The 10,458-nt window shown below is 43.0% G+C and overlaps 1 long non-coding RNA gene across 1 annotated transcript in view; it reads left to right on the top strand.

Moving 5' to 3' along the window:
- Window positions 1-6,310: 6,310 nt before the first annotated feature.
- LOC122432456 overlaps window positions 6,311-10,458 on the top strand; it is a 172,264-nt gene continuing 168,116 nt past the window's right edge. Inside the window, exon 1 of the long non-coding RNA XR_006266832.1 lies at window positions 6,311-6,681. This is a non-coding gene — a long non-coding RNA (uncharacterized LOC122432456). The remainder of the gene's footprint in view (window positions 6,682-10,458) is intronic.

Genomic DNA, 10,458 nt, shown 5'->3' with positions numbered 1-10,458 from the left:
TGGCTGGAAGTCAACAAAGTGGGCCCAGTAACGTTTAGGATCCAGTCCAGTTCCAGGCAGAGGGACTTTGCTACCTGAAGAGGCTTCCTGGTTTTCTGCAACAGTTCCCAAGTGCAAGTCACTGGAATTTCACAGCTGAGCTGAAGCTTTTGTCATCTGGCCAAAATGTACCAGTTTGAAGCAATGTAAGGGCTTCCCTGGCAGCTCAGTGGTAAAGAATCCGCCTGCTAATATAGGAGACTTGGGTTCGATCCCTGGGTCGGGGAGATCCCCTGGAGGAGGAAATGGCAACCAGTATCCTGCCATTCTAAATGGAAACCAGAACTCCAGTATTCTTGCCTGAGAAATTCAGAGGAGCCTGGCAGGCTACAGTCCATGGGGTTGCAAAGAGTCAGACGTGACTTAGTGACTAAACAACAACAGCCAATAAAAATAAGAATATATAATGTGTTATTAATAAAGCTGCATTTATTCACTCTTTTGGTGTTAAAAATGTTCTCTTACGAAATGATGTTGAAGATGTGTGTGTGTGTATCTGTGTGTGTCAATGTTCTTACCTAGAAAAATATAAATTTGCCAATCTTATGTTGACCTTCAAAATGCTTTTAAAAATTTACTGTTCTGTGGAATTTCAAAATCTGGGACTTTGAAATACTGACAGTTATAGACATGATTTAGAAGAATTAGAGTTCAAATCCTGGTCCAGCCACATATTTTGAGAAAGTTCTTAGTTTCTCTGAGTCTTCCTTTATTCAACTGTAGAGAAGGTGATATTTCTCTCAGGAAGATTAAATATTCTCATAAAACATCCAGAGAAATTGCTGGCACATAATTTCCTCCAGATATACCTGCTACAAAGTGAGGGCAAAATACAAGACAGTCATCATTTGGCCATTGGTTGTATGAAGATAACTGACAAATCAATAGATTGGTTGATCATTGGTTCCATTTCCCTTTGTTAATACTTAGCACCATATAGTCACTAAAAATGTCTATGAGATAGAGTGAAGAAAATGATTTTTTAAATCATTTCTGTAATTTTCTCATTATAATCATGTCTTTTAGAAATTAGGTCTTAAAGCTTTCATTGTGGGTTGCTAGTAGCAATTTTCTGATTGCTTATACTCTTAGAATTTTAGGTTTACTCCAAAAAGATTATTGTTGAAGCCATGATCAATATTATTATCCTGAGTGTACTTGTTGTCATTCAGTCACTTAGTTGTGTCTGACTTTGTGACCCCATGGACTGCAGCATGCGAGGCTTCCCTGTCCTTCACCATCTCCTGGAGCTTGTTCAGACTCATGTTGGGTGAGTTGATGATGCCATCTAACCATCTTATCCTCTGTCATCCCATTCTCCTCCCACCTTCAATCTTTCCCAGCATCAGGGTCTTTCCAATGAGTCAGCTCTTCACATCAGGTGGCCAAAGTATTGGAGCTTCAGTTTCAGCATCAGGCCTTCCAGTGAATATTCAGGGTTGATTTCCTTTAGGATTGACAGGTTTGATCTCCTTGAAGTCCAAGGGACTCTCAAGAGTCTTCTCCAGCACCACAATTTGAAAGCATCAGTTCTTCGGGGATCAGCTTTCTTTATAGTCCAACTCTCACATCCATACATGACTACTGGAAAAACCATAGCTTTGACTAGACAACTTTGTTGGCAAAGTGATGTCTCTGCTTTTTAATATGCTGTGTAGGTTTGTCATAGCTTTTCTTCCAAGGAGCAAGTGTCTTTTATGGCTGCAGTTACTGTCTGCAGTGATTTTCAAGTATGTATTACTCTATTATAGCTTAATTTTGTGCCAAATGTTTCTGGAGCCAATAAAGCAAAATGCATGTCCTAATTAATAGAAGAACAGAGGGCAGAAGGTGGTGACAATGTCTCTGTGTTTATGGAGACCCCACTTGGTGGCTGTCACTCATGGTGCCCTGGCTTACTTGTCTCTGTCTGCCTCTGTCTCCTTACTCAGTTCTGTCGAGGCTCTATCACTCTCCTTAATGGTTCAACCCCTGGGGTGACTTGCAGTCTTGATTCCATGTCATCCCTTCACCTTCTAGGCCTTTGAAATAACCTCTCAATGTCTTCACCAATCCTTCATTTCTAACGGAGAAACTCTGACACCTCATTTAGTCAAGAACTCATCCCTGACAGACTGCATGTCGTTAGGATTTTTTTTTCAGTTTTTTCTTAATGTCAGTAATTTACACCTGAGCCCTTCAATTAGGAGTAAATATTTATTTTGCTATAGTCCAGAATCATCCTTGTTTTTGGAGGTTGCTGTGGATGGTGCAGTATGATTTTTTTTTTAATATGTTGTTGTTGTTCTGTCACTAAGTTGTGTCTGATTCTTTGTGACCCCAATGGACTGCAGCATGCTAGGCTTCCCTGTCCTTCACTATCTCTCAGAGTTTGCTCAGACTCATGATTTATTTCTATTTTTCTGTATTTTTCTCTTTGGGAAGAATTTCTTGATCTTACATATAAAGCTATGATGTGCTAGTTTGATATGTAAATGGAACATAAATATGCACTTATTAATGACTTCTGTGATATAAGTAAGGCAATATCTATCCTATATATCCTTATTGTCTTACTTACATCACAGAAGTCATTAATAAGGGCATATTTATGTTCTGGCTTCAACAAGTAATAGGGCTTCCCCCCACCCCCACCATTTATTAAGACACAAATCCCACAGAGTTTGTAATACTAGCCAACTGATGTGCTGAAACTCCAATATTTTGGCCACCTGATGCGAAGAACTGACTCATTGGAAAAGACCCTGATGCTGGGAAAGATTGAAGGAGGGAGGAGAAGGGGACGGCAGAGGATGAGATGGTTGGATGGCATCACTGACTCAATGGATGAGTCTGAGTAAACTCTGGGAGTCGGTGATGGACAGGGAGGCCTGGCATGCTGCAGTCCATGGGATCAAAAAGAGTTGGACACAACTGAGCAACTGAAATGAGCTGAACTGATGTGTGAGTGGCAGCCAGCTGATAAAGAACAAATAGTACTCAAGTGGGGAAGACCTAATGGATAATATGCACTGGGTGTCGGCATAGTAGCTAAGGTCCTGGGATCAAAGAATGCTGAACGCATCTTTGGGCAAATGCTTTAGGGTCATCTTGGAACAAAGTGTGCAAGAAAGGTTGAGGAATCATTTTATTAGGTACTTAATAGGTGTGAGGTCTTTTGCTGAATTTTGAATATATAAGATGAAGAAAAAAGCTCCATCTCTTGGACAGGTTTTAAGGTAGAAAGATAGGGGTAAACACATAGTTGAAGAACTGTGAGAACGTCTATGGTAGATGTCTTTGTTTATGCCATGTTCTTATCTAAAAGCTCGATGCCATTGCTGAGAAGTTTTGATGGAAAAGAATCTTCCCCCACATCTGTGTTTTTCCTAGGCTTTTTTGGGTTCCTTGAACCTCTTTGGGCTGACTTTTGGCTTTATTGTTTATTTTTTTGCAAGCCTGATAAATCATGTCTTTTCCATTGACATAATACCGAAACTACATCCCTGGGTACAGTGTGGAACTTAGCACTTCCCAGGGTCCAATGACGTGTTCTGATGGAGCCAGTGGACGAAGCCCAGAATGTCCCCAGGCATCGCGTGGGATTTCACTCTCCGCCAGGTGGTCCAGTTCCTGTACACTGTGGGTGTCACCGACTCCAGATGCCTGAATTGGAGAAGCAGAACTATATTCTTTGTTTCAAAGTGGGTGGGCGATTTGTTCAGTCCCAGGGGCCTTTGGACTGTGAGATGTAGGCTGATAGAGCCAGTTATCCGAAACAAAGGTGGCTAGCCCAGACCGGCTGAGGGCCCGGCAGGGAGGGGAGAGGAGGAGGAGAACGCCTTCCAAGAAGAAGCTGAAAATTGACCTAGTTACTCTGATGGCACGCTCGGCTGCCTTTCCCTTCCAGGCCAAGTCCAGACTCTCTGACATGAAACAGAAACACTCATTGCCAAGGACTGAAAGATTGGAGGCTTTTCAAGTGTTTTCTTACTTTCTTCCTGCTTTTTTTTTTTTTTTTTGTAGTATGGAATATCTGCTCTATCAAGGAATAGCTGCTGAAGACAGCAATGGTAGTTTGGCTGATCTGAGTTCCATCAGAGAGTGCAGAGCGGAGTGGACAAGCAGAGGGCGAGAGGCAAAGCCATCTGGCTTCCACACCCGACTCGCTCTGGGATCTGGAGGCCTATGGGACCCGAGGGGAAGAGCATGGGTAGAGTGTGGGGGCTGAAGAAATGGGGGCAGGTGCAGTCCTGCCCTGGTATTTTTGGGGGCTCTCTGCCAATAGCACACACACCTCCTTTAATGATGAGAACTGGATTTTTTTTTTTTCCTCACAACTATCTCCATATTTCTTTTGGGCCATTTCTTGAGCTTATAGGTAAAATTGTAGTGCAAGATTGATCACCGGTGGCACTATTGACGTTTGGATCCAGGCAATTCTTTATTGAAGTGTGATCGGGGGATTGTCCTGTGTGTTTGTAAAGTTTAGCAGCATCTCTGGCTACTTCCCCAACAAGTCTCTTAAGTTTTAAACTGAAGTATAGTTGCTTTACAATGTTATGTCAAGTTCTGCTGTATAGCAAAGTGACTCAGTTTTACATATATATATTATACATTCCTTTAAAAATATTTTTTCCATTATGGTTTATCACAGGAACTAATTGAATTGAATATAGTTCCCTGTGCTAATAAAGTAGGGCCTTGTTGTTTATCCATCCTATTTATAAATTGTTTCCACCTGCTGATCCCAAACTCCCAATTTACCTCTCCCCCAACCCCCTTTTTGTAAAAATTTCTGCTGGTGCAGTTTTTGGAGGAGTCTGGGTTCTGTTGTCTGTGTTAAATTTGTTGCTATTAGAGCTTAAATTTATTGGTGATAGAGCTTCATTTCATCTGCTTTCCTGAAAAAGCCAACTCTTGAAATGGCCTCATTTGTTATTTCAAGCAGACTTTGTAACTGAAGTGGAATATACCTTTAGAAAAGTGCACAAGTCATGTGTGAAGCCTGATGAATTTTCAGAACATGAACGCACTCACTACGTCAAGAAACAGAACCCTGGAGCATTCCCAAGCCCATCTCATGACTCCTCACATCGCCATCCCCTTTCAAGTTCACTGATTTATAGCACTGTAGATCACTTGAGCCTAGTTTTGAACTAGATAGGAATGGAATCATACTGTGTATTTTCTTTGGCTTCTGGATGTTCCCTCAACATTAAATTGTGAAATTCATCCATGCCATTGCAGGTAGTAGCAGTTAGTTCCTTCCCATTGTTCCATAATGACCAGTTTGGGGAATATGCCTCATTTTCTATATCCATTTTACTGTTCACGGGCACTTGTGTATTTTGCAGATTCTGCCCACTTTGAATTGTGCTTCTATAAACACTTTTGTACCTACCTTTTGTTGACTGCATATACACATGTCTTTTGGAAGTAACATTCCCCGGTGATAGAGTTCTCACAGGTGAATGCTTCTGGTTTCCCAGAGTGGTTCTACTCATTTAGCTCCCTCCAGCTGAGGATGAGAATTCTGATTGTTCCATGTTCTCTCCAACATTTAGTATGTTTTAGCTTTTTCATCGTAGCCATTATCATGGTTATGTTGTGATCCCAGTTTGGCGAGATGACTCACCCTGGTGACTGGTGAAGCTGACTGTCATTACATCCGCTTTGGTGATGGGTCTCTTTTCATCTTCTTTTTTCCAGGTTTACTGAGCTGTAATTGGCAAAAAGATGGTAAGATATTTAAAGTGTGCAACATGGCAATTCAGTACATGTATACATTGTGAAGAGTCCTATCGTTGAGTTCATTAACACATCCATCACGTCATATATCTATTTTCTTTGAGGAGAACACACCTTCCGTTCTCATCAAGGTTATAACAGAATTTAGTATTATCAGCTGTGGTCACCACGTTCTATGTTACATCCTCAGACCTTATTATAACTGAAAGTTTGCTCCATTTAATTAATCGCTCCCTCTTCCCCTCCCCGGCCGCTGGAAATCACCACTCTGTTTCCAGTTTCTACAAGTTCAACTTTGTTGTTGTTGTTGTTGCTCAGCCACTAAGCTGTGTCCGACTCTTTGTGACCCCATGGACTGCAGCACACCAGGCTTCCCTGTCCTTCACTACGTCCTGGAGTTTGCTCCAAGTCACACCCATCAGGCCTGTGAGCCCTCACCCTGAGGGAGCGGCCGCCATGCGAGCCTGAGAACCCGAGTGGGGTCAGAGGTTGCGCCCCGCCCACAGTCCGCTCCCAGGAGTCCCCGCGGCGCAGAGCCGGGTGAGGTGTCCGTGGCCTTCTCCCCAGAGGCCTCCAGGCCCTGTGGTGTCCGGCCCAGCGGGTGAACTAGGGCCCGGGGACAGGCTGGGTCCTGGGTCCTGCGGCGCCCCAGACCCCCAGGCTGAGCGGGCCCAGGACTTGAAGAGGCCGAGAACCCCTCCGCCATCCCAGCCTCCTCATGGAGGAGGCCGTCTCCGTGGGTCCCGGTCTCTGGAGGCCTCGGCACCTGGAGGAACGGACTCTGCGGCTCAGGTTAACGGCTTCCTCCAGCACGTTACCACGTTAGTGACCCGCATTGTAAGACTTACGTGATTTATTTACCTTTGGCTCTGCCCGGTCTTCGTTTCTGTGTGGGCTTTTACTCTCGGTACGGTGAGTGGGGGCTACTCGACTCGTCGTGTGTGGGCTTCTCATTGCAGCGGCTTCTCTTGTTGTGGAGCGCGGGGCTTCTGCAGGCAGAGTCTTCAAATACTTTACCACTGAGCCACCAGGGAAGACCCCGAACTTAGGTGATTTTTAACGGCAAGTTGGTGGACTAGGTAAGATAGGAATTATTTATACCCCATGTCCAGTAAAGAAACTAAAACTCCAAGGAGAAAAAATAGCTCCTCAAGGGCCCTCTAGTAGGTGGCTGACTGGACTTAAAGGGCTATGTCTCCAAGCCGGTCACTTCCACTGCTGTGCTTTGCTGTCCTTCCTTGTATGACATCTATAATAGGAACGATTTTAGGTTGTTTGGCTTCTGAGAGTATGACTGAGGTTCCTGAGGATAAAATAGTTCTTTCAGCTTGATGGTGCTGAGTTATGGTATTTAGAGGATCAGAAAAAGTGAAAAAGGCAGGAATACAAATAAGCCTGCAACACAGAGAGTAGTTTGGTTATCACAAAATAATAAGGCCTGAAAGATGGGAATTCACAGAGGTCAGTTATATTTCATGTGAAATGAGTTAAGTGGCCCTTTTGTACCACAATGGGAGCCTTGAACACAGAGTAATTAGTCAAGAAATTAATAATACATTGGCCACTGTCAATGCTTTTCTGTGAATTACAGAACAGTATGCTCTAGAGTCTTTTGGAATTTGACTTGGGAGTCATGGAAGTTTTAAATTTTTTAAATGTTTCTGATTATTATTAAACTTCATGACTGAATTTATCTGAATCTTATTTTAATTTAGAACTTTTTTTTTTTTTTAGGCACTGAGTGATTTACAGGATCTTAGTTCCCAGACCAGGGATTGAACCCATGTCTGGCAGTGAAAGTGCAGAGTCATAACCAGTGGACTACCAGGAAACTCCCTAGAGCTTTGAATTTAGCATCTCTCTCCTCCCCCTTTCCTCCTTCCCTCCCTCTTCCTTCATTCCTTTTCATCCGCCCTTCCTTCCTTCATCCTTTTTTTCTTTCTTTCTGTTCTTCCTGTAGTTTTTCTCTTTGGGCCCTCTTTTTGGAAATAATGTAATTTATGGGCAAGTAATCATCTATGTCTTCCCCATATTTCTAGCCCCATTGGTACAGTACCTGGGAGTCACGTGTCTTGGACACACACCTAGTGGGGGGATTGAATTGTCCAGAATAAATTATGCAGGATGGCATGTTTTTTCTCTTCTGTCATCCTACACCCAGCTGTCAATCACTTAGTACATGATTGTCCTCTGCCTAAATCACCTTCAGTATTCTCTTGCTACTGCCCTGTTCTTATTATTCTTCCCACTCCTGGGAAAATAGAAGAGGGACACTCATCCTCTTCCTTGGTAGGTCACATTCTATCAACCCCTTCTAGAGAACTACCCCCAAATTTGGAAGAGTAGTTAATTTGACTATCTGGAGTCCAACTGCTTGACCAACATAACATGGTGGAAGTAAGTAGCCTCCAGCCCCAATCCTTTAGGGATTGTTGAGTACAGCTCCTAATGTCTTAGAAAACCTCAAAACCCAGCTGCATGCTATAATGAAGCTCAGGCAGCTTCCTGAGATGCCTTTGGGGGAGGAGCTGAGTACCTGGGAAATAAGTACCCAATAACTCTGGCTGAACTCCCAGCTGATGGTTAAGACCAACTTGCCACTCATGAGTGAGACAATTGGGAAGTAGACTCCTTGTCTCAGATAATTCCGTATTGAGCAGAGACATCCTGTTCCTGCCCGGCTGTGCCCAAATTGCACATTAGTGGATGAAATAAATGATAGTTGTTAATCAACAAGGCTCTCAAAGCTCAACATTCAATCAGTGACTGGGACACGAAGCTGATGAATCCTCCTCTATGTGCCACCAATTTGCTGCTTTCTGATCATGTTTGTTTTACTGAGGGAAAAATGGGGTGTGTTCCCACTAAGTCTTCCTCAGCTCTGTGGTGGGCCCCCTTCCTATGGGGGAGAGGTCCGTGGGGTGCTTCTAACTTGACTGTTGACTTCGGCATGTGGAGTCAAGCCTTCTGTGGAGAACCAGCAGGCCATGTGCAAGCTCCCTTGTGGTATCAGAGGAGTGTGGCCTGCTTCCTCGTAGGGTTGCCACCCTCTTTCCTTTCTCCATCTATGCTGTTTTATTTACTGGCCAGTGGTCATTTCTACTCGCACCCCAATCTTCTCCCTCTTTCCCCAGCTCCACAATCCAACTCCTTTTATATAGGACTCTTCTTCACCAGTGGCTCATGGTCTAAGGTGCATATTAGGATTACCTATAAATATTAAAATACAAGGGCTTAGGACCCACACCAGGAGATTCTAAAGCCAAACATTTGGGTATTTGGCTTAGAAATCTGTGTTTTTAAAGAAACGTCACAGGTGATTCTTTGAAGGTCACTGTCTGAGACACCCTGCAAATATATCCTTGGATTAAGCTTTATGTGCCTTGTACTTTGTGGGCATTTGACTTGACTTCAGGGCCAGTGTTGCTCATTCCTTTGCTGTATAATGAAAAAATTTTAAATGTTAGCCTTGCTCAGGTTTTTACTTTCTAAGCCATGAGTTTCACTTGAAATTTCTGTCTTCTCACATTGCCTGCTTCTTTTTTTTTTTTTTTTTTCAGGCTTCTTTTTATTATTATTATTATTTTTTTTTCCAGTGGGTTTTGTCATACATTGATATGAATCAGCCATGGATTTACATGTATTCCCAATCCCGATCCCCCCTTCCACCTCCCTCTCCACCCGATTCCTCTGGGTCTTCCCAGTGCACCAGGCCGGAGCACTTGTCTCATGCATCCCACCTGGGCTGGTGATCTGTTTCACCATAGATGGTATACATGCTGTTCTTTTGAAATATCCCACCCTCACCTTCTCCCACAGAGTTCAAAAGTCTGTTCTGTATTTCTGTGTCTCTTTTTCTGTTTTGCATATAGGGTTATCATTATCACCTTTCTAAATTCCATATATATGTGTTAGTATGCTGTAATGTTCTTTATCTTTCTGGCTTACTTCACTCTGTATAATGGGCTCCAGTTTCATCCATCTCATTAGAACTGGTTCAAATGAATTCTTTTTAACGGCTGAGTAATATTCCATGGTGTATATGTACCACAGCTTCCTTATCCATTCATCTGCTGATGGGCATCTAGGTTGCTTCCATGTCCTGGCTATTATAAACAGTGCTGTGATGAACATTGGGGTGCACGTGTCTCTTTCAGATCTGGTTTCCTCAGTGTGTATGCCCAGAAGTGGGATTGCTGGGTCATATGGCAGTTCTATTTCCAGTTTTTTAAGAAATCTCCACACTGTTTTCCATAGCGGCTGTACTAGTTTGCATTCCCACCAACAGTGTAAGAGGGTTCCCTTTTCTCCACACCCTCTCCAGCATTTATTGCTTGTAGACTTTTGGATAGCAGCCATCCTGACTGGCGTGTAATGGTACCTCATTGTGGTTTTGATTTGCATTTCTCTGATAATGAGTGATGTTGAGCATCTTTTCATGTGTTTGTAGCCATCTGTATGTCTTCTTTGGAGCAATGTCTGTTTAGTTCTTTGGCCCATTTTTTGATTGGGTCATTTATTTTTCTGGAATTGAGCTGCAGGAGTTGCTTGTATATTTTGAGATTAATCCTTTGTCTGTTTCTTCATTTGCTATTATTTTCTCCCAATCTGACGGCTGTCTTTTCACCTTACTTATAGTTTCTTTTGTAGTGCAAAAGCTTTTAAGTTTCATTAGATCCCATTTGTTTA

This window comes from Cervus canadensis, chromosome 31 (assembly GCF_019320065.1).
Source record: "Cervus canadensis isolate Bull #8, Minnesota chromosome 31, ASM1932006v1, whole genome shotgun sequence".
Lineage (NCBI taxonomy): Eukaryota > Metazoa > Chordata > Mammalia > Artiodactyla > Cervidae > Cervus > Cervus canadensis.
The sequence above is the reverse complement of the archived record's forward strand: the minus strand, read 5'-3'. Positions and strand labels throughout refer to the sequence as shown.